At 47.0% G+C, this 21,770-nt stretch overlaps 23 non-coding genes across 23 annotated transcripts; all 23 read left to right on the top strand.

Moving 5' to 3' along the window:
- Nucleotides 1-692: 692 nt before the first annotated feature.
- On the top strand, nt 693-774 carry TRNAL-UAG. Its single transcript has one exon. It is a non-coding gene; the product is annotated as a tRNA-Leu (tRNA).
- A 580-nt stretch (nt 775-1,354) lies between these two features.
- Nucleotides 1,355-1,436, top strand: TRNAL-AAG. The gene has a single exon. It is a non-coding gene; the product is annotated as a tRNA-Leu (tRNA).
- Nucleotides 1,437-2,579: 1,143 nt separating this feature from the next.
- On the top strand, nt 2,580-2,661 carry TRNAL-UAG. Its single transcript has one exon. It is a non-coding gene; the product is annotated as a tRNA-Leu (tRNA).
- A 580-nt stretch (nt 2,662-3,241) lies between these two features.
- TRNAL-AAG lies at nt 3,242-3,323 on the top strand. The gene has a single exon. It is a non-coding gene; the product is annotated as a tRNA-Leu (tRNA).
- Nucleotides 3,324-4,466: 1,143 nt separating this feature from the next.
- TRNAL-UAG lies at nt 4,467-4,548 on the top strand. Its single transcript has one exon. It is a non-coding gene; the product is annotated as a tRNA-Leu (tRNA).
- Nucleotides 4,549-5,128: 580 nt separating this feature from the next.
- Nucleotides 5,129-5,210, top strand: TRNAL-AAG. Its single transcript has one exon. It is a non-coding gene; the product is annotated as a tRNA-Leu (tRNA).
- A 1,145-nt stretch (nt 5,211-6,355) lies between these two features.
- On the top strand, nt 6,356-6,437 carry TRNAL-UAG. The gene has a single exon. It is a non-coding gene; the product is annotated as a tRNA-Leu (tRNA).
- A 580-nt stretch (nt 6,438-7,017) lies between these two features.
- Nucleotides 7,018-7,099, top strand: TRNAL-AAG. Its single transcript has one exon. It is a non-coding gene; the product is annotated as a tRNA-Leu (tRNA).
- Nucleotides 7,100-8,038: 939 nt separating this feature from the next.
- On the top strand, nt 8,039-8,120 carry TRNAL-UAG. The gene has a single exon. It is a non-coding gene; the product is annotated as a tRNA-Leu (tRNA).
- Nucleotides 8,121-9,470: 1,350 nt separating this feature from the next.
- TRNAL-AAG lies at nt 9,471-9,552 on the top strand. Its single transcript has one exon. It is a non-coding gene; the product is annotated as a tRNA-Leu (tRNA).
- A 1,133-nt stretch (nt 9,553-10,685) lies between these two features.
- TRNAL-UAG lies at nt 10,686-10,767 on the top strand. Its single transcript has one exon. It is a non-coding gene; the product is annotated as a tRNA-Leu (tRNA).
- A 580-nt stretch (nt 10,768-11,347) lies between these two features.
- TRNAL-AAG lies at nt 11,348-11,429 on the top strand. The gene has a single exon. It is a non-coding gene; the product is annotated as a tRNA-Leu (tRNA).
- A 1,133-nt stretch (nt 11,430-12,562) lies between these two features.
- Nucleotides 12,563-12,644, top strand: TRNAL-UAG. The gene has a single exon. It is a non-coding gene; the product is annotated as a tRNA-Leu (tRNA).
- A 580-nt stretch (nt 12,645-13,224) lies between these two features.
- Nucleotides 13,225-13,306, top strand: TRNAL-AAG. Its single transcript has one exon. It is a non-coding gene; the product is annotated as a tRNA-Leu (tRNA).
- A 1,143-nt stretch (nt 13,307-14,449) lies between these two features.
- TRNAL-UAG lies at nt 14,450-14,531 on the top strand. The gene has a single exon. It is a non-coding gene; the product is annotated as a tRNA-Leu (tRNA).
- A 580-nt stretch (nt 14,532-15,111) lies between these two features.
- Nucleotides 15,112-15,193, top strand: TRNAL-AAG. The gene has a single exon. It is a non-coding gene; the product is annotated as a tRNA-Leu (tRNA).
- A 1,143-nt stretch (nt 15,194-16,336) lies between these two features.
- Nucleotides 16,337-16,418, top strand: TRNAL-UAG. Its single transcript has one exon. It is a non-coding gene; the product is annotated as a tRNA-Leu (tRNA).
- A 580-nt stretch (nt 16,419-16,998) lies between these two features.
- Nucleotides 16,999-17,080, top strand: TRNAL-AAG. The gene has a single exon. It is a non-coding gene; the product is annotated as a tRNA-Leu (tRNA).
- A 1,143-nt stretch (nt 17,081-18,223) lies between these two features.
- TRNAL-UAG lies at nt 18,224-18,305 on the top strand. The gene has a single exon. It is a non-coding gene; the product is annotated as a tRNA-Leu (tRNA).
- A 580-nt stretch (nt 18,306-18,885) lies between these two features.
- Nucleotides 18,886-18,967, top strand: TRNAL-AAG. Its single transcript has one exon. It is a non-coding gene; the product is annotated as a tRNA-Leu (tRNA).
- Nucleotides 18,968-20,109: 1,142 nt separating this feature from the next.
- TRNAL-UAG lies at nt 20,110-20,191 on the top strand. Its single transcript has one exon. It is a non-coding gene; the product is annotated as a tRNA-Leu (tRNA).
- Nucleotides 20,192-20,770: 579 nt separating this feature from the next.
- On the top strand, nt 20,771-20,852 carry TRNAL-AAG. Its single transcript has one exon. It is a non-coding gene; the product is annotated as a tRNA-Leu (tRNA).
- Nucleotides 20,853-21,432: 580 nt separating this feature from the next.
- TRNAL-AAG lies at nt 21,433-21,514 on the top strand. The gene has a single exon. It is a non-coding gene; the product is annotated as a tRNA-Leu (tRNA).
- Nucleotides 21,515-21,770: the final 256 nt, after the last annotated feature.

Genomic DNA, 21,770 nt, shown 5'->3' with positions numbered 1-21,770 from the left:
TGGACGCTGGACGGTGCTGCACGGTCAGGGTGCTGGACAGGAAGAGGAGGGGAGAGAGGAGCGCAGGAAGTTTGAATCTCGCGCCTCTCTCCCCTGCACCAATCAGCACCCTGGACAGCAGCGTTCAGCACCAGGGCCAGCGCCGCCTCTCCAAATCCTCGGACTGCGATAGGTGGTGTATAATTACGCCACCGATCGCAGTCTTTTTCCGGTTCATCGGGTCACAGGACACCCGAATGGACCGGAAACGCAGAAAACCGCAGGTCTGAATTGACCTGCGGTTTTCTGCGATCGTCGATACGGGGGGGTCAAATGATCCCCCCCTGCATTGTTACGGGATGCCGGCTGAATGATTTCAGCCGAAATCCCGTTCCGATTAACCCCCGCGGCGCCGGAATAGCAAATTAAAGCCATGACGTACCGGTACGTCATGGGTCCTTAAGGATTCGGGAACCATGCCGTACCGGTACGTCCTAAGTCCTTAAGGGGTTAAGGAGCATGCTCTTGAAATCTTTCCTGCCATCACATGAATATGTGTCGTTTTCCGGTCAGATGAGGTTTATGAAAAGACAGTTGCGAGAATCCCTACTTTGTCCTGGTGGTTAATGACTGGAGCTTTATCTCAATTAAAACATAGGCGTTTAGATGTATCTCACTTCCTCCAAGGAAGTTTGATGGCCTGGCGTCTCGTTGGTAGCATGGCCGAGCGGTCTAAGGCGCTGGATTTAGGCTCCAGTCTCTTCGGAGGCGTGGGTTCGAATCCCACTGCTGCCAGTTTTTGAAGTTTGGCAGATCTTGAAATGTTAATGACAGATAATCCCACGTCTTTTCAGATCAACGTTCTTGTGAAACGCATAGGTAGCCCTGATGACACTCTCCTGAAGACGTATAAAATTGCAGGAAGGTGTGTTCTAGGTCAGGGATGATGCCCAATCTGTGGCTCTCCAGCTGTTGCAAAATGACAACTTCCATCGTTCCTGGACAGCCTACAGCTGTCTGAGAATGCTGGGAGTTGTAGCTTTTTAACAGCTGGAGGGCCGCAGATTGGACATTCCTGTTCTAGGTGATACTTCCTGAAGCTTTGGTCACAGAATAAGCCCTCTTCCTCTTAATGCGGTAGCTGTGTTGGCATTTGACGCACGTCAGGGTGAATGGTTTCCAAGTCTGAAAAAGATGCGTAATAATGCCTTGTTAAGCAGTAGCAAGGTGGCGCTGTTGAAATGACTGGACTTTGGTTCCTTTCAGACTGGAGGAAGGTATTTGTAGTTCTCTGCCGCCGAAGTTAAACATTCATTTCAACTGCGGAATAGATTGTGCTTCTTTTCAAATGGGGTCCTCGACATGGTTGAATTGTGGTAGCATGGCCGAGCGGTCTAAGGCGCTGGATTAAGGCTCCAGTCTCTTCGGGGGCATGGGGTCGAATCCCACTGCTGCCATCCTTTTGTTGTTTTGAATATCTTCTCGGAGGTAGTTTACGGGTTTTGCTTATCCACCGCTAAAAAAAAACTAAATTAAGGGAACGCTTAAATCACACATGGGATCTCCATGAATAAAAGCTTCAAGTTGAAAGTCTTTACTGGTATAAATTGTGTAATTGGTTGAGAACAAAGTCACGTACTGATGGTCAGTGGAAAGCAAACTCATCAACCCATGGAAGGCTGGGTTCCAAATCACCCCAAAAATCAAAGTAAAAAAATTCAAATCACAGGCGGTTCCAAATTGCGTGAATTTCATCACAGCAACTCATAATGTGACTCAGTAGTGTCTATGGGCCCTAAGTGTCTGTAAGCACTCCCAACAATGTCTGAGCATGCTCCTGATGAGACGGCTGATGTTGTCCTGGGGGATCTCCTCCCAGACCTGGATTAAGGTATGAGTTGACTCCTGGAAGTTCTGTGGCGCTACTTTGGCTGCGTTGAGACAGAATGTTCCAGAGCGTCTCAACTGGATTCAGGGAAACGTGAGGGCCCGTCGCTGTTATCAATGCCTTCACCATCCAGGAACTGCCTACACACTTTGGCCCCATGCGGCTGGGCATTGTCCTGCAGCAGCTGGCACCCAGGACCCGCTGCACCAACGTAAGGTCTGACAGTGGCTCTGAGGATTTCATCCCGGTACCTAACAGCAGTCAGGGAGAGAGTATTTGTCTGTGGCCACCACCAGCAAAAAAACATTCCCTTTTCGGAACTTGTCTTGCTGTTGCCTCTCCAGTGCGCACCTGTTGTCACTTTCATTTGCAGTAAAGCAGGTGAAATGCATCCCTAATGGCTTATGCTTCCTAACTGGACAGATTGATATTCCTGAAGTTTAAGTGACTTGGGGGTTATACCGTGATGCTTAAGTGTTCCCTTAACTTTTTTTGTAGCAGTGTAATTTAAGGAGCATGCTCTTGAAATCTTTCCTGCCATCACATGAATATGTGTGTCGTTTTCCGGTCAGATGAGGTTTATGAAAAGACAGTTGCGAGAATCCCTACTTTGTCCTGGTGGTTAATGACTGGAGCTTTATCTCAATTAAAACATAGGCGTTTAGATGTATCTCACTTCCTCCAAGGAAGTTTGATGGCCTGGCGTCTTGTTGGTAGCATGGCCGAGCGGTCTAAGGCGCTGGATTTAGGCTCCAGTCTCTTCGGAGGCATGGGTTCGAATCCCACTGCTGCCAGTTTTTGAAGTTTGGCAGATCTTGAAATGTTAATGACAGATAATCCCACGTCTTTTCAGATCAACGTTCTTGTGAAACGCATAGGTAGCCCTGATGACACTCTCCTGAAGACGTATAAAATTGCAGGAAGGTGTGTTCTAGGTCAGGGATGATGCCCAATCTGTGGCCCTCCAGCTGTTGCAAAATGACAACTTCCATCGTTCCTGGACAGCCTACAGCTGTCTGAGAATGCTGGGAGTTGTAGCTTTTCAACAGCTGGAGGGCCGCAGATTGGACATTCCTGTTCTAGGTGATACTTCCTGAAGCTTTGGTCACAGAATAAGCCCTCTTCCTCTTAATGCGGTAGCTGTGTTGGCATTTGACGCACGTCAGGGTGAATGGTTTCCAAGTCTGAAAAAGATGCGTAATAATGCTTTGTTAAGCAGTAGCAAGGTGGCGCTGTTGAAATGACTGGACTTTGGTTCCTTTCAGACTGGAGGAAGGTATTTGTAGTTCTCTGCCGCCGAAGTTAAACATTCATTTCAACTGCGGAATAGATTGTGCTTCTTTTCAAATGGGGTCCTCGACATGGTTGAATTGTGGTAGCATGGCCGAGCGGTCTAAGGCGCTGGATTAAGGCTCCAGTCTCTTCGGGGGCGTGGGGTCGAATCCCACTGCTGCCATCCTTTTGTTCTTTTGAATATCTTCTCGGAGGTAGTTTACGGGTTTTGCTTATCCACCGCTAAAAAAAAACTAAATTAAGGGAACGCTTAAATCACACATGGGATCTCCATGAATAAAAGCTTCAAGTTGAAAGTCTTTACTGGTATAAATTGTGTAATTGGTTGAGAACAAAGTCACGTACTGATGGTCAGTGGAAAGCAAACACATCAACCCATGGAAGGCTGAGTTCCAAATCACCCCAAAAATCAAAGTAAAAAAATTCAAATCACAGGCGGTTCCAAATTGCGTGAATTTCATCACAGCAACTCATAATGTGACTCAGTAGTGTCTATGGGCCCTAAGTGTCTGTATGCACTCCCAACAATGTCTGAGCATGCTCCTGATGAGACGGCTGATGTTGTCCTGGGGGATCTCCTCCCAGACCTGGATTAAGGTATGAGTTGACTCCTGGAAGTTCTGTGGCGCTACTTTGGCTGCGTTGAGACAGAATGTTCCAGAGCGTCTCTACTGGATTCAGGGAAACGTGAGGGCCCGTCGCTGTTATCAATGCCTTCACCATCCAGGAACTGCCTACACACTTTGGCCCCATGCGGCTGGGCATTGTCCTGCAGCAGCTGGCACCCAGGACCCGCTGCACCAACGTAAGGTCTGACAGTGGCTCTGAGGATTTCATCCCGGTACCTAACAGCAGTCAGGGAGAGAGTAATTGTCTGTGGCCACCACCAGCAAAAAAACATTCCCTTTTCGGAACTTGTCTTGCAGTTGCCTCTCCAGTGCGCACCTGTTGTCACTTTCATTTGCACTAAAGCAGGTTAAATGGATCCCTAATGGCTTATGCTTCCTAACTGGACAGATTGATATTCCTGAAGTTTAAGTGACTTGGGGGTTATACCGTGATGCTTAAGTGTTCCCTTAACTTTTTTTGTAGCAGTGTAATTTAAGGAGCATGCTCTTGAAATCTTTCCTGCCATCACATGAATATGTGTGTCGTTTTCCGGTCAGATGAGGTTTAAGAAAAGACAGTTGCGAGAATCCCTACTTTGTCCTGGTGGTTAATGACTGGAGCTTTATCTCAATTAAAACATAGGCGTTCAGATGTATCTCACTTCCTCCAAGGAAGTTTGATGGCCTGGCGTCTCGTTGGTAGCATGGCCGAGCGGTCTAAGGCGCTGGATTTAGGCTCCAGTCTCTTCGGAGGCGTGGGTTTGAATCCCACTGCTGCCAGTTTTTGAAGTTTGGCAGATCTTGAAATGTTAATGACAGATAATCCCACGTCTTTTCAGATCAACGTTCTTGTGAAACGCATAGGTAGCCCTGATGACACTCTCCTGAAGACGTATAAAATTGCAGGAAGGTGTGTTCTAGGTCAGGGATGATGCCCAATCTGTGGCCCTCCAGCTGTTGCAAAATGACAACTTCCATCGTTCCTGGACAGCCTACAGCTGTCTGAGAATGCTGGGAGTTGTAGCTTTTTAACAGCTGCAGGGCCGCAGATTGGACATTCCTGTTCTAGGTGATACTTCCTGAAGCTTTGGTCACAGAATAAGCCCTCTTCCTCAAAATGCGGTAGCTGTGTTGGTATTTGACGCACGTCAGGGTGAATGGTTTCCAAGTCTGAAAAAGATGCGTAATAATGCTTTGTTAAGCAGTAGCAAGGTGGCGCTGTTGAAATGACTGGACTTTGGTTCCTTTCGGACTGGAGGAAGGTATTTGTAGTTCTCTGCCGCCGAAGTTAAACATTCATTTCAACTGCGGAATAGATTGTGCTTCTTTTCAAATGGGGTCCTCGACATGGTTGAATTGTGGTAGCATGGCCGAGCGGTCTAAGGCGCTGGATTAAGGCTCCAGTCTCTTCGGGGGCGTGGGTTCGAATCCCACTGCTGCCATCCTTGTGTTCTTTTGAATATCTTCTCGGAGGTAGTTTACGGGTTTTGCTTATCCACCGCTAAAAAAAAACTAAATTAAGGGAACGCTTAAATCACACATGGGATCTCCATGAATAAAAGCTTCAAGTTGAAAGTCTTTACTGGTATAAATTGTGTAATTGGTTGAGAACAAAGTCAAGTACTGATGGTCAGTGGAAAGCAAACTCATCAACCCATGGAAGGCTGGGTTCCAAATCACCCCAAAAATCAAAGTAAAAAAATTCAAATCACAGGCGGTTCCAAATTGCGTGAATTTCATCACAGCAACTCATAATGTGACTCAGTAGTGTCTATGGGCCCTAAGTGTCTGTATGCACTCCCAACAATGTCTGAGCATGCTCCTGATGAGACGGCTGATGTTGTCCTGGGGGATCTCCTCCCAGACCTGGATTAAGGTATGAGTTGACTCCTGGAAGTTCTGTGGCGCTACTTTGGCTGCGTTGAGACAGAATGTTCCAGAGCGTCTCAACTGGATTCAGGGAAACGTGAGGGCCCGTCGCTGTTATCAATGCCTTCACCATCCAGGAACTGCCTACACACTTTGGCCCCCATGCGGCTGGGCATTGTCCTGCAGCAGCTGGCACCCAGGACCCGCTGCACCAACGTAAGGTCTGACAGTGGCTCTGAGGATTTCATCCCGGGTACCTAACAGCAGTCAGGGAGAGAGTAATTGTCTGTGGCCACCACCAGCAAAAAGATATTCCCTTTTCGGAACTTGTCTTGCTGTTGCCTCTCCAGTGCGCACCTGTTGTCACTTTCATTTGCACTAAAGCAGGTGAAATGGATCCCTAATGGCTTATGCTTCCTAACTGGACAGATTGATATTCCTGAAGTTTAAGTGACTTGGGGGTTATACCGTGATGCTTAAGTGTTCCCTTAACTTTTTTTGTAGCAGTGTAATTTAAGGAGCATGCTCTTGAAATCTTTCCTGCCATCACATGAATATGTGTGTCGTTTTCCGGTCAGATGAGGTTTAAGAAAAGACAGTTGCGAGAATCCCTACTTTGTCCTGGTGGTTAATGACTGGAGCTTTATCTCAATTAAAACATAGGCGTTCAGATGTATCTCACTTCCTCCAAGGAAGTTTGATGGCCTGGCGTCTCGTTGGTAGCATGGCCGAGCGGTCTAAGGTGCTGGATTTAGGCTCCAGTCTCTTCGGAGGCGTGGGTTCGAATCCCACTGCTGCCAGTTTTTGAAGTTTGGCAGATCTTGAAATGTTAATGACAGATAATCCCACGTCTTTTCAGATCAACGTTCTTGTGAAACGCATAGGTAGCCCTGATAACACAATCCTGAAGATGTATAAAATTGCAGGAAGGTGTGTTCTAGGTCAGGGATGATGCCCAACCTGTGGCCCTCCAGCTGTTGCAAAATGACAACTTCCATCGTTCCTGGACAGCCTACAGCTGTCTGAGAATGCTGGGAGTTGTAGCTTTTTAACAGCTGGAGGGCCGCAGATTAGACATTCCTGTTCTAGGTGATACTTCCTGAAGCTTTAGTCACAGAATAAGCCCTCTTCCTCTTAATGCGGTAGCTGTGTTGGCATTTGACGCACGTCAGGGTGAATGGTTTCCAAGTCTGAAAAAGATGCGTAATAATGCTTTGTTAAGCTGTAGCAAGGTGGCGCTGTTGAATTGACTGGACTTTGGTTCCTTTCAGACTGGAGGAAGGTATTTGTAGTTCTCTGCCGCCGAAGTTAAACATTCATTTCAACTGCGGAATAGATTGTGCTTCTTTTCAAATGGGGTCCTCGACATGGTTGAATTGTGGTAGCATGGCTGAGCGGTCTAAGGCGCTGGATTAAGGCTCCAGTCTCTTCGGGGGCGTAGGTTCGAATCCCACTGCTGCCATCCTTGTGTTCTTTTCAATATCTTCTCGGAGGTAGTTTACGGGTTTTGCTTATCCACCGCTAAAAAAAAACTAAATTAAGGGAACGCTTAAATCACACATGGGATCTCCATGAATAAAAGCTTCAAGTTGAAAGTCTTTACTGGTATAAATTGTGTAATTGGTTGAGAACAAAGTCAAGTACTGATGGTCAGTGGAAAGCAAACTCATCAACCCATGGAAGGCTGGGTTCCAAATCACCCCAAAAATCAAAGTAAAAAAATTCAAATCACAGGCGGTTCCAAATTGCGTGAATTTCATCACAGCAACTCATAATGTGACTCAGTAGTATCTATGGGCCCTAAGTGTCTGTATGCACTCCCAACAATGTCTGAGCATGCTCCTGATGACACGGCTGATGTTGTCATGGCGGATCTCCTCCCAGACCTGTATTAAGGTATGAGTTGACTCCTGCTGGCTCTGAGGATTTCATCCCGGTACCTAACAGCAGTCAGGGAGAGAGTAATTGTCTGTGGCCACCACCAGCAAAAAAACATTCCCTTTTCGGAACTTGTCTTGCTGTTGCCTCTCCAGTGCGCACCTGTTGTCACTTTCATTTGCACTAAAGCAGGTGAAATGGATCCCTAATGGCTTATGCTTCCTAACTGGACAGATTGATATTCCTGAAGTTTAAGTGACTTGGGGGTTATACCGTGATGCTTAAGTGTTCCCTTAACTTTTTTTGTAGCAGTGAAATTTAAGGAGCATGCTCTTGAAATCTTTCCTGCCATCACATGAATATGTGTGTCGTTTTCCGGTCAGATGAGGTTTAAGAAAAGACAGTTGCGAGAATCCCTACTTTGTCCTGGTGGTTAATGACTGGAGCTTTATCTCAATTAAAACATAGGCGTTCAGATGTATTTCACTTCCTCCAAGGAAGTTTGATGGCCTGGCGTCTCGTTGGTAGCATGGCCGAGCGGTCTAAGGCGCTGGATTTAGGCTCCAGTCTCTTCGGAGGCGTGGGTTCGAATCCCACTGCTGCCAGTTTTTGAAGTTTGGCAGATCTTGAAATGTTAATGACAGATAATCCCACGTCTTTTCAGATCAACGTTCTTGTGAAACGCATAGGTAGCCCTGATGACACTCTCCTGAAGACGTATAAAATTGCAGGAAGGTGTGTTCTAGGTCAGGGATGATGGCCAATATGTGGCCCTCCAGCTGTTGCAAAATTACAACTTCCATCGTTCCTGGACAGCCTACAGCTGTCTGAGAATGCTGGGAGTTGTAGCTTTTTAACAGCTGGAGGGCCGCAGATTAGACATTCCTGTTCTAGGTGATACTTCCTGAAGCTTTGGTCACAGATTAAGCCCTCTTCCTCTTAGGGCTCTTTCACACTTGCGTTCTTGTCTTACGGCATAGAGTTCCGTCGTCGGGGCTCTATGCCGGAAGAATCCTGATCAGTTTTATCCTAATGCATTCTGAATGGAGATAAATCCGTTCAGGATGCTTCAGGATGTCTTCAGTTCCGGAACGGAACGTTTTTTGGCCGGAGAAAATACCGCAGCATGCTGCGCTTTTTGCTCCGGCCAAAAATCCGGAACACTTGCCGCAAGGCCGGATCCGGAATTAATGCCCATTGAAAGGCATTGATCCGGATCCGGCCTTAAGCTAAACGTCGTTTCGGCGCATTGCCGGAGCCGACATTTAGCTTTTTCAGAGTGATTACCATGGCTGCCGGGACGCTAAAGTCCTGGCAGCCATGGTAAAGTGTAGTGGGGAGCGGGGGAGCAGTGTACTTACCGTCCGTGCGGCTCCCGGGGCGCTTCAGAGTGACGTCAGGGCGCCCCAAGCGCATGGATCATGTGATCACATGGATCACGTCATCCATGCGCATGGGGCGCTCTGACGTCACTCTGGAGCGCCCCGGGAGCCGCACGGACGGTAAGTATACTGCTCCCCCGCTCCCCGCTCCTACTATGGCAACCAGGACTTTAATAGCGTCCTGGGTGCCATAGTAACACTGAACGCATTTGGAAGACGGTTCCGTCTTCAAATGCTTTCAGTACACTTGCGTTTTTCCGGATCCGGCGTGTAATTCCGGCAAGTGGAGTACACGCCGGATCCGGACAACGCAAGTGTGAAAGAGGCCTTAATGCGGTAGCTGTGTTGGCATTTGACGCACGTCAGGGTGAATGGTTTCCAAGTCTGAAAAAGATGCGTAATAATGCTTTGTTAAGCAGTAGCAAGGTGGCGCTGTTGAAATGACTGGACTTTGGTTCCTTTCAGACTGGAGGAAGGTATTTGTAGTTCTCTGCCGCCGAAGTTAAACATTCATTTCAACTGCGGAATAGATTGTGCTTCTTTTCAAATGGGGTCCTCGACCTGGTTAATTGTGGTAGCATGGCCGAGCGGTCTAAGGCGCTGGATTAAGGCTCCAGTCTCTTCGGGGGCGTGGGTTCGAATCCCACTGCTGCCATCCTTGTGTTCTTTTGAATATCTTCTCGGAGGTAGTTTACGGGTTTTGCTTATCCACCGCTAAAAAAAAACTAAATTAAGGGAACGCTTAAATCACACATGGGATCTCCATGAATAAAAGCTTCAAGTTGAAAGTCTTTACTGGTATAAATTGTGTAATTGGTTGAGAACAAAGTCACGTACTGATGGTCAGTGGAAAGCAAACTCATCAACCCATGGAAGGCTGGGTTCCAAATCACCCCAAAAATCAAAGTAAAAAAATTCAAATCACAGGCGGTTCCAAATTGCGTGAATTTCATCACAGCAACTCATAATGTGACTCAGTAGTGTCTATGGGCCCTAAGTGTCTGTATGCACTCCCAACAATGTCTGAGCATGCTCCTGATGAGACGGCTGATGTTGTCCTGGGGGATCTCCTCCCAGACCTGGATTAAGGTATGAGTTGACTCCTGGAAGTTCTGTGGCGCTACTTTGGCTGCGTTGAGACAGAATGTTCCAGAGCGTCTCAACTGGATTCAGGGAAACGTGAGGGCCCGTCGCTGTTATCAATGCCTTCACCATCCAGGAACTGCCTACACACTTTGGCCCCATGCGGCTGGGCATTGTCCTGCAGCAGCTGGCACCCAGGACCCGCTGCACCAACGTAAGGTCTGACAGTGGCTCTGAGGATTTCATCCCGGTACCTAACAGCAGTCAGGGAGAGAGTAATTGTCTGTGGCCACCACCAGCAAAAAAACATTCCCTTTTCGGAACTTGTCTTGCTGTTGCCTCTCCAGTGCGCACCTGTTGTCACTTTCATTTGCACTAAAGCAGGTGAAATGGATCCCTAATGGCTTATGCTTCCTAACTGGACAGATTGATATTCCTGAAGTTTAAGTGACTTGGGGGTTATACCGTGATGCTTAAGTGTTCCCTTGTAGCAGTGTAATTTAAGGAGCATGCTCTTGAAATCTTTCCTGCCATCACATGAATATGTGTGTCGTTTTCCGGTCAGATGAGGTTTAAGAAAAGACAGTTGCGAGAATCTCTACTTTGTCCTGGTGGTTAATGACTGGAGCTTTATCTCAATTAAAACATAGGCGTTCAGATGTATCTCACTTCCTCCAAGGAAGTTTGGTGGCCTGGCGTCTCGTTGGTAGCATGGCCGAGCGGTCTAAGGCGCTGGATTTAGGCTCCAGTCTCTTCGGAGGCGTGGGTTCGAATCCCACTGCTGCCAGTTTTTGAAGTTTGGCAGATCTTGAAATGTTAATGACAGATAATCCCACGTCTTTTCAGATCAACGTTCTTGTGAAACGCATAGGTAGCCCTGATGACACTCTCCTGAAGACGTATAAAATTGCAGGAAGGTGTGTTCTAGGTCAGGGATGATGCCCAATCTGTGGCCCTCCAGCTGTTGCAAAATGACAACTTCCATCGTTCCTGGACAGCCTACAGCTGTCTGAGAATGCTGGGAGTTGTAGCTTTTTAACAGCTGGAGGGCCGCAGATTAGACATTCCTGTTCTAGGTGATACTTCCTGAAGCTTTGGTCACAGAATAAGCCCTCTTCCTATTAATGCGGTAGCTGTGTTGGCATTTGACGCACGTCAGGGTGAATGGTTTCCAAGTCTGAAAAAGATGCGTAATAATGCTTTGTTAAGCAGTAGCAAGGTGGCGCTGTTGAAATGACTGGACTTTGGTTCCTTTCAGACTGGAGGAAGGTATTTGTAGTTCTCTGCCGCCGAAGTTAAACATTCATTTCAACTGCGGAATAGATTGTGCTTCTTTTCAAATGGGGTCCTCGACATGGTTAAATTGTGGTAGCATGGCCGAGCGGTCTAAGGCGCTGGATTAAGGCTCCAGTCTCTTCGGGGGCGTGGGTTCGAATCCCACTGCTGCCATCCTTGTGTTCTTTTGAATATCTTCTCGGAGGTAGTTTACGGGTTTTGCTTATCCACCGCTAAAAAAAAACTAAATTAAGGGAACGCTTAAATCACACATGGGATCTCCATGAATAAAAGCTTCAAGTTGAAAGTCTTTACTGGTATAAATTGTGTAATTGGTTGAGAACAAAGTCACGTACTGATGGTCAGTGGAAAGCAAACTCATCAACCCATGGAAGGCTGGGTTCCAAATCACCCCAAAAATCAAAGTAAAAAAATTCAAATCACAGGCGGTTCCAAATTGCGTGAATTTCATCACAGCAACTCATAATGTGACTCAGTAGTGTCTATGGGCCCTAAGTGTCTGTATGCACTCCCAACAATGTCTGAGCATGCTCCTGATGAGACGGCTGATGTTGTCCTGGGGGATCTCCTCCCAGACCTGGATTAAGGTATGAGTTGACTCCTGGAAGTTCTGTGGCGCTACTTTGGCTGCGTTGAGACAGAATGTTCCAGAGCGTCTCAACTGGATTCAGGGAAACGTGAGGGCCCGTCGCTGTTATCAATGCCTTCACCATCCAGGAACTGCCTACACACTTTGGCCCCATGCGGCTGGGCATTGTCCTGCAGCAGCTGGCACCCAGGACCCGCTGCACCAACGTAAGGTCTGACAGTGGCTCTGAGGATTTCATCCCGGTACCTAACAGCAGTCAGGGAGAGAGTAATTGTCTGTGGCCACCACCAGCAAAAAAACATTCCCTTTTCGGAACTTGTCTTGCTGTTGCCTCTCCAGTGCGCACCTGTTGTCACTTTCATTTGCACTAAAGCAGGTGAAATGGATCCCTAATGGCTTATGCTTCCTAACTGGACAGATTGATATTCCTGAAGTTTAAGTGACTTGGGGGTTATACCGTGATGCTTAAGTGTTCCCTTGTAGCAGTGTAATTTAAGGAGCATGCTCTTGAAATCTTTCCTGCCATCACATGAATATGTGTGTCGTTTTCCGGTCAGATGAGGTTTAAGAAAAGACAGTTGCGAGAATCTCTACTTTGTCCTGGTGGTTAATGACTGGAGCTTTATCTCAATTAAAACATAGGCGTTCAGATGTATCTCACTTCCTCCAAGGAAGTTTGGTGGCCTGGCGTCTCGTTGGTAGCATGGCCGAGCGGTCTAAGGCGCTGGATTTAGGCTCCAGTCTCTTCGGAGGCGTGGGTTCGAATCCCACTGCTGCCAGTTTTTGAAGTTTGGCAGATCTTGAAATGTTAATGACAGATAATCCCACGTCTTTTCAGATCAACGTTCTTGTGAAACGCATAGGTAGCCCTGATGACACTCTCCTGAAGACGTATAAAATTGCAGGAAGGTGTGTTCTAGGTCAGGGATGATGCCCAATCTGTGGCCCTCCAGCTGTTGCAAAATGACAACTTCCATCGTTCCTGGACAGCCTACAGCTGTCTGAGAATGCTGGGAGTTGTAGCTTTTTAACAGCTGGAGGGCCGCAGATTAGACATTCCTGTTCTAGGTGATACTTCCTGAAGCTTTGGTCACAGAATAAGCCCTCTTCCTATTAATGCGGTAGCTGTGTTGGCATTTGACGCACGTCAGGGTGAATGGTTTCCAAGTCTGAAAAAGATGCGTAATAATGCTTTGTTAAGCAGTAGCAAGGTGGCGCTGTTGAAATGACTGGACTTTGGTTCCTTTCAGACTGGAGGAAGGTATTTGTAGTTCTCCGCCGCCGAAGTTAAACATTCATTTCAACTGCGGAATAGATTGTGCTTCTTTTCAAATGGGGTCCTCGACATGGTTAAATTGTGGTAGCATGGCCGAGCGGTCTAAGGCGCTGGATTAAGGCTCCAGTCTCTTCGGGGGCGTGGGTTCGAATCCCACTGCTGCCATCCTTGTGTTCTTTTGAATATCTTCTCGGAGGTAGTTTACGGGTTTTGCTTATCCACCGCTAAAAAAAAACTAAATTAAGGGAACGCTTAAATCACACATGGGATCTCCATGAATAAAAGCTTCAAGTTGAAAGTCTTTACTGGTATAAATTGTGTAATTGGTTGAGAACAAAGTCACGTACTGATGGTCAGTGGAAAGCAAACTCATCAACCCATGGAAGGCTGGGTTCCAAATCACCCCAAACATCAAAGTAAAAAAATTCAAATCACAGGCGGTTCCAAATTGCGTGAATTTCATCACAGCAACTCATAATGTGACTCAGTAGTGTCTATGGGCCCTAAGTGTCTGTATGCACTCCCAACAATGTCTGAGCATGCTCCTGATGAGACGGCTGATGTTGTCCTGGGGGATCTCCTCCCAGACCTGGATTAAGGTATGAGTTGACTCCTGGAAGTTCTGTGGCGCTACTTTGGCTGTGTTGAGACAGAATGTTCCAGAGCGTCTCAACTGGATTCAGGGAAACGTGAGGGCCCGTCGCTGTTATCAATGCCTTCACCATCCAGGAACTGCCTACACACTTTGGCCCCATGCGGCTGGGCATTGTCCTGCAGCAGCTGGCACCCAGGACCCGCTGCACCAACGTAAGGTCTGACAGTGGCTCTGAGGATTTCATCCCGGTACCTAACAGCAGTCAGGGAGAGAGTAATTGTCTGTGGCCACCACCAGCAAAAAAACATTCCCTTTTCGGAACTTGTCTTGCTGTTGCCTCTCCAGTGCGCACCTGTTGTCACTTTCATTTGCACTAAAGCAGGTGAAATGGATCCCTAATGGCTTATGCTTCCTAACTGGACAGATTGATATTCCTGAAGTTTAAGTGACTTGGGGGTTATACCGTGATGCTTAAGTGTTCCCTTAACTTTTTTTGTAGCAGTGTAATTTAAGGAGCATGCTCTTGAAATCTTTCCTGCCATCACATGAATATGTGTGTCGTTTTCCGGTCAGATGAGGTTTAAGAAAAGACAGTTGCGAGAATCCCTACTTTGTCCTGGTGCTTAATGACTGGAGCTTTATCTCAATTAAAACATAGGCGTTCAGATGTATCTCACTTCCTCCAAGGAAGTTTGATGGCCTGGCGTCTCGTTGGTAGCATGGCCGAGCGGTCTAAGGCGCTGGATTTAGGCTCCAGTCTCTTCGGAGGCGTGGGTTCGAATCCCACTGCTGCCAGTTTTTGAAGTTTGGCAGATCTTGAAATGTTAATGACAGATAATCCCACGTCTTTTCAGATCAACGTTCTTGTGAAACGCATAGGTAGCCCTGATGACACTCTCCTGAAGACGTATAAAATTGCAGGAAGGTGTGTTCTAGGTCAGGGATGATGCCCAATCTGTGGCCCTCCAGCTGTTGCAAAATGACAACTTCCATCGTTCCTGGACAGCCTACAGCTGTCTGAGAATGCTGGGAGTTGTAGCTTTTTAACAGCTGGAGGGCCGCAGATTGGACATTCCTGTTCTAGGTGATACTTCCTGAAGCTTTGGTCACAGAATAAGCCCTCTTCCTCTTAATGCGGTAGCTGTGTTGGCATTTGACGCACGTCAGGGTGAATGGTTTCCAAGTCTGAAAAAGATGCGTAATAATGCTTTGTTAAGCAGTAGCAAGGTGGCGCTGTTGAAATGACTGGACTTTGGTTCCTTTCAGACTGGAGGAAGGTATTTGTAGTTCTCTGCCGCCGAAGTTAAACATTCATTTCAACTGCGGAATAGATTGTGCTTCTTTTCAAATGGGGTCCTTGACATGGTTGAATTGTGGTAGCATGGCCGAGCGGTCTAAGGCGCTGGATTAAGGCTCCAGTCTCTTCGGGGGCGTGGGTTCGAATCCCACTGCTGCCATCCTTGTGTTCTTTTGAATATCTTCTCGGAGGTAGTTTACGGGTTTTGCTTATCCACCGCTAAAAAAAAACTAAATTAAGGGAACGCTTAAATCACACATGGGATCTCCATCAATAAAAGCTTGAAGTTGAAAGTCTTTACTGGTATAAATTGTGTAATTGGTTGAGAACAAAGTCACGTACTGATGGTCAGTGGAAAGCAAACTCATCAACCCATGGAAGGCTGGGTTCCAAATCACCCCAAAAATCAAAGTAAAAAAATTCAAATCACAGGCGGTTCCAAATTGCGTGAATTTCATCACAGCAACTCATAATGTGACTCAGTAGTGTCTATGGGCCCTAAGTGTCTGTATGCACTCCCAACAATGTCTGAGCATGCTCCTGATGAGACGGCTGATGTTGTCCTGGGGGATCTCCTCCCAGACCTGGATTAAGGTATGAGTTGACTCCTGGAAGTTCTGTGGCGCTACTTTGGCTGCGTTGAGACAGAATGTTCCAGAGCGTCTCAACTGGATTCAGGGAAACGTGAGGGCCCGTCGCTGTTATCAATGCCTTCACCATCCAGGAACTGCCTACACACTTTGGCCCCATGCGGCTGGGCATTGTCCTGCAGCAGCTGGCACCCAGGACCCGCTGCACCAACGTAAGGTCTGACAGTGGCTCTGAGGATTTCATCCCGGTACCTAACAGCAGTCAGGGAGAGAGTAATTGTCTGTGGCCACCACCAGCAAAAAAACATTCCCTTTTCGGAACTTGTCTTGCTGTTGCCTCTCCAGTGCGCACCTGTTGTCACTTTCATTTGCACTAAAGCAGGTGAAATGGATCCCTAATGGCTTATGCTTCCTAACTGGACAGATTGATATTCCTGAAGTTTAAGTGACTTGGGGGTTATACCGTGATGCTTAAGTGTTCCCTTAACTTTTTTTGTAGCAGTGTAATTTAAGGAGCATGCTCTTGAAATCTTTCCTGCCATCACATGAATATGTGTGTCGTTTTCCGGTCAGATGAGGTTTAAGAAAAGACAGTTGCGAGAATCCCTACTTTGTCCTGGTGGTTAATGACTGGAGCTTTATCTCAATTAAAACATAGGCGTTCAGATGTATCTCACTTCCTCCAAGGAAGTTTGATGGCCTGGCGTCCTGTTGGTAGCATGGCCGAGCGGTCTAAGGCGCTGGATTTAGGCTCCAGTCTCTTCGGAGGCGTGGGTTCGAATCCCACTGCTGCCAGTTTGTGAAGTTTGGCAGATCTTGAAATGTTAATGACAGATAATCCCACGTCTTTTCAGATCAACGTTCTTGTGAAACGCATAGGTAGCCCTGATGACACTCTCCTGAAGACGTATAAAATTGCAGGAAGGTGTGTTCTAGGTCAGGGATGATGCCCAATCTGTGGCCCTCCAGCTGTTGCAAAATGACAACTTCCATCGTTCCTGGACAGCCTACAGCTGTCTGAGAATGCTGGGAGTTGTAGCTTTTTAACAGCTGGAGGGCCGCAGATTGGACATTCCTGTTCTAGGTGATACTTCCTGAAGCTTTGGTCACAGAATAAGCCCTCTTCCTCTTAATGCGGTAGCTGTGTTGGCATTTGACGCACGTCAGGGTGAATGGTTTCCAAGTCTGAAAAAGATGCGTAATAATGCTTTGTTAAGCAGTAGCAAGGTGGCGCTGTTGAAATGACTGGACTTTGGTTCCTTTCAGACTGGAGGAAGGTATTTGTAGTTCTCTGCCGCCGAAGTTAAACATTCATTTCAACTGCGGAATTGATTGTGCTTCTTTTCAAATGGGGTCCTCGACATGGTTGAATTGTGGTAGCATGGCCGAGCGGTCTAAGGCGCTGGATTAAGGCTCCAGTTTCTTCGGGGGCATGGGTTCGAATCCCACTGCTGCCATCCTTGTGTTCTTTTGAATATCTTCTCGGAGGTAGTTTACGGGTTTTGCTTATCCACCGCTAAAAAAAAACTAAATTAAGGGAACGCTTAAATCACACATGGGATCTCCATGAATAAAAGCTTCAAGTTGAAAGTCTTTACTGGTATAAATTGTGTAATTGGTTGAGAACAAAGTCACGTACTGATGGTCAGTGGAAAGCAAACTCATCAACCCATGGAAGGCTGGGTTCCAAATCACCCCAAAAATCAAAGTAAAAAAATTCAAATCACAGGCGGTTCCAAATTGCGTGAATTTCATCACAGCAACTCATAATGTGACTCAGTAGTGTCTATGGGCCCTAAGTGTCTGTATGCACTCCCAACAATGTCTGAGCATGCTCCTGATGAGACGGCTGATGTTGTCCTGGGGGATCTCCTCCCAGACCTGGATTAAGGTATGAGTTGACTCCTGGAAGTTCTGTGGCGCTACTTTGGCTGCGTTGAGACAGAATGTTCCAGAGCGTCTCAACTGGATTCAGGGAAACGTGAGGGCCCGTCGCTGTTATCAATGCCTTCACCATCCAGGAACTGCCTACACACTTTGGCCCCATGCGGCTGGGCATTGTCCTGCAGCAGCTGGCACCCAGGACCCGCTGCACCAACGTAAGGTCTGACAGTGGCTCTGAGGATTTCATCCCGGTACCTAACAGCAGTCAGGGAGAGAGTAATTGTCTGTGGCCACCACCAGCAAAAAAACATTCCCTTTTCGGAACTTGTCTTGCTGTTGCCTCTCCAGTGCGCACCTGTTGTCACTTTCATTTGCACTAAAGCAGGTGAAATGGATCCCTAATGGCTTATGCTTCCTAACTGGACAGATTGATATTCCTGAAGTTTAAGTGACTTGGGGGTTATACCGTGATGCTTAAGTGTTCCCTTAACTTTTTTTGTAGCAGTGTAATTTAAGGAGCATGCTCTTGAAATCTTTCCTGCCATCACATGAATATGTGTGTCGTTTTCCGGTCAGATGAGGTTTAAGAAAAGACAGTTGCGAGAATCCCTACTTTGTCCTGGTGGTTAATGACTGGAGCTTTATCTCAATTAAAACATAGGCGTTCAGATGTATCTCACTTCCTCCAAGGAAGTTTGGTGGCCTGGCGTCTCGTTGGTAGCATGGCCGAGCGGTCTAAGGCGCTGGATTTAGGCTCCAGTCTCTTCGGAGGCGTGGGTTCGAATCCCACTGCTGCCAGTTTTTGAAGTTTGGCAGATCTTGAAATGTTAATGACAGATAATCCCACGTCTTTTCAGATCAACGTTCTTGTGAAACGCATAGGTAGCCCTGATAACACTCTCCTGAAGACGTATAAAATTGCAGGAAGGTGTGTTCTAGGTCAGGGATGATGCCCAATCTGTGGCCCTCCAGCTGTTGCAAAATGACAACTTCCATCGTTCCTGGACAGCCTACAGCTGTCTGAGAATGCTGGGAGTTGTAGCTTTTTAACAGCTGGAGGGCCGCAGATTGGACATTCCTGTTCTAGGTGATACTTCCTGAAGCTTTGGTCACAGAATAAGCCCTCTTCCTCTTAATGCGGTAGCTGTGTTGGCATTTGACGCACGTCAGGGTGAATGGTTTCCAAGTCTGAAAAAGATGCGTAATAATGCTTTGTTAAGCAGTAGCAAGGTGGCGCTGTTGAAATGACTGGACTTTGGTTCCTTTCAGACTGGAGGAAGGTATTTGTAGTTCTCTGCCGCCGAAGTTAAACATTCATTTCAACTGCGGAATAGATTGTGCTTCTTTTCAAATGGGGTCCTCGACATGGTTGAATTGTGGTAGCATGGCCGAGCGGTCTAAGGCGCTGGATTAAGGCTCCAGTCTCTTCGGGGGCGTGGGTTCGAATCCCACTGCTGCCATCCTTGTGTTCTTTTGAATATCTTCTCGGAGGTAGTTTACGGGTTTTGCTTATCCACCGCTAAAAAAAAACTAAATTAAGGGAACGCTTAAATCACACATGGGATCTCCATGAATAAAAGCTTCAAGTTGAAAGTCTTTACTGGTATAAATTGTGTAATTGGTTGAGAACAAAGTCACGTACTGATGGTCAGTGGAAAGCAAACTCATCAACCCATGGAAGGCTGGGTTCCAAATCACCCCAAAAATCAAAGTAAAAAATTCAAATCACAGGCGGTACCAAATTGCGTGAATTTCATCACAGCAACTCATAATGTGACTCAGTAGTGTCTATGGGCCCTAAGTGTCTGTATGCACTCCCAACAATGTCTGAGCATGCTTCTGATGAGACGGCTGATGTTGTCCTGGGGGATCTCCTCCCAGACCTGGATTAAGGTATGAGTTGACTCCTGGAAGTTCTGTGGCGCTACTTTGGCTGCGTTGAGACAGAATGTTCCAGAGCGTCTCAACTGGATTCAGGGAAACGTGAGGGCCCGTCGCTGTTATCAATGCCTTCACCATCCAGGAACTGCCTACACACTTTGGCCCCATGCGGCTGGGCATTGTCCTGCAGCAGCTGGCACCCAGGACCCGCTGCACCAACGTAAGGTCTGACAGTGGCTCTGAGGATTTCATCCCGGTACCTAACAGCAGTCAGGGAGAGAGTAATTGTCTGTGGCTACCACCAGCAAAAAAACATTCCCTTTTCGGAACTTGTCTTGCTGTTGCCTCTCCAGTGCGCACCTGTTGTCACTTTCATTTGCACTAAAGCAGGTGAAATGGATCCCTAATGGCTTATGCTTCCTAACTGGACAGATTGATATTCCTGAAGTTTAAGTGACTTGGGGGTTATACCGTGATGCTTAAGTGTTCCCTTAACTTTTTTTGTAGCAGTGTAATTTAAGGAGCATGCTCTTGAAATCTTTCCTGCCATCACATGAATATGTGTGTCGTTTTCCGGTCAGATGAGGTTTAAGAAAAGACAGTTGCGAGAATCCCTACTTTGTCCTGGTGGTTAATGACTGGAGCTTTATCTCAATTAAAACATAGGCGTTCAGATGTATCTCACTTCCTCCAAGGAAGTTTGATGGCCTGGCGTCTCGTTGGTAGCATGGCCGAGCGGTCTAAGGCGCTGGATTTAGGCTCCAGTCTCTTCGGAGGCGTGGGTTCGAATCCCACTGCTGCCAGTTTTTGAAGTTTGGCAGATCTTGAAATGTTAATGACAGATAATCCCACGTCTTTTCAGATCAACGTTCTTGTGAAACGCATAGGTAGCCCTGATGACACTCTCCTGAAGACGTATAAAATTGCAGGAAGGTGTGTTCTAGGTCAGGGATGATGCCCAATCTGTGGCCCTCCAGCTGTTGCAAAATGACAACTTCCATCGTTCCTGGACAGCCTACAGCTGTCTGAGAATGCTGGGAGTTGTAGCTTTTTAACAGCTGGAGGGCCGCAGATTGACATTCCTGTTCTAGGTGATACTTCCTGAAGCTTTGGTCACAGAATAAGCCCTCTTCCTCTTAATGCGGTAGCTGTGTTGGCATTTGACGCACGTCAGGGTGAATGGTTTCCAAGTCTGAAAAAGATGCGTAATAATGCTTTGTTAAGCAGTAGCAAGGTGGCGCTGTTGAAATGACTGGACTTTGGTTCCTTTCAGACTGGAGGAAGGTATTTGTAGTTCTCTGCCGCCGAAGTTAAACATTCATTTCAACTGCGGAATAGATTGTGCTTCTTTTCAAATGGGGTCCTCGACATGGTTGAATTGTGGTAGCATGGCCGAGCGGTCTAAGGCGCTGGATTAAGGCTCCAGTCTCTTCGGGGGCGTGGGTTCGAATCCCACTGCTGCCAGTTTTTGAAGTTTGGCAGATCTTGAAATGTTAATGACAGATAATCCCACGTCTTTTCAGATCAACGTTCTTGTGAAACGCATAGGTAGCCCTGATGACACTCTCCTGAAGACGTATAAAATTGCAGGAAGGTGTGTTCTAGGTCAGGGATGATGCCCAATCTGTGGCCCTCCAGCTGTTGCAAAATGACAACTTCCATCGTTCCTGGACAGCCTACAGCTGTCTGAGAATGCTGGGAGTTGTAGCTTTTTAACAGCTGGAGGGCCGCAGATTGGACATTCCTGTTCTAGGTGATACTTCCTGAAGCTTTGGTCACATAATAAGCCCTCTTCCGCTTAATGCGGTAGCTGTGTTGGCATTTGACGCACGTCAGGGTGAATGGTTTCCAAGTCTGAAAAAGATGCGTAATAATGCTTTGTTAAGCAGTAGCAAGGTGGCGCTGTTGAAATGACTGGACTTTGGTTCCTTTCAGACTGGAGGAAGGTATTTGTAGTTCTCTGCCGCCGAAGTTAAACATTCATTTCAACTGCGGAATAGATTGTGCTTCTTTTCAAATGGGGTCCTCGACATGGTTGAATTGTGGTAGCATGGCCGAGCGGTCTAAGGCGCTGGATTAAGGCTCCAGTCTCTTCGGGGGCGTGGGTTCGAATCCCACTGCTGCCATCCTTGTGTTCTTTTGAATATCTTCTCGGAGGTAGTTTACGGGTTTTGCTTATCCACCGCTAAAAAAAAACTAAATTAAGGGAACGCTTAAATCACACATGGGATCTCCATGAATAAAAGCTTCAAGTTGAAAGTCTTTACTGGTATAAATTGTGTAATTGGTTGAGAACAAAGTCACGTACTGATGGTCAGTGGAAAGCAAACTCATCAACCCATGGAAGGCTGGGTTCCAAATCACCCCAAAAATCAAAGTAAA

Source organism: Bufo bufo, chromosome 6 (assembly GCF_905171765.1).
Source record: "Bufo bufo chromosome 6, aBufBuf1.1, whole genome shotgun sequence".
Classification (NCBI taxonomy): Eukaryota; Metazoa; Chordata; class Amphibia; order Anura; family Bufonidae; genus Bufo; species Bufo bufo.
The sequence above is the reverse complement of the archived record's forward strand: the minus strand, read 5'-3'. Positions and strand labels throughout refer to the sequence as shown.